Genomic DNA, 327 nt, shown 5'->3' on the forward strand with positions numbered 1-327 from the left:
ATTCATGTGAGTTTCCTATGGCCAGAGTAGTTTTACAAAATAATCTTATAATTTTTAAAAATCAAAACATCATTATCTTAAGCAAACCCCAATTTGCTTAAAATATTTAATTTGGAGAATATAAAGCCAAAATAATTTGATTTTTGTTTTCTACTGTGACTAATAAGTTGGACAATTCACCATAAAAATTTCAAAGGATTTTGAGATCATTTAATACTTTTAATTGGTTTTTAAAGATCATTATTAAAATTAACACTTAAGTGATTTTTAAAAATCAAAATATAACTCAAAAAATTATCAAACTTAGTTTTTTGAGTTCTCTGATAT

Source organism: Phalaenopsis equestris, unplaced genomic scaffold (genome assembly GCF_001263595.1).
Source record: "Phalaenopsis equestris unplaced genomic scaffold, ASM126359v1 Scaffold001325, whole genome shotgun sequence".
Taxonomy (NCBI): domain Eukaryota; kingdom Viridiplantae; phylum Streptophyta; class Magnoliopsida; order Asparagales; family Orchidaceae; genus Phalaenopsis; species Phalaenopsis equestris.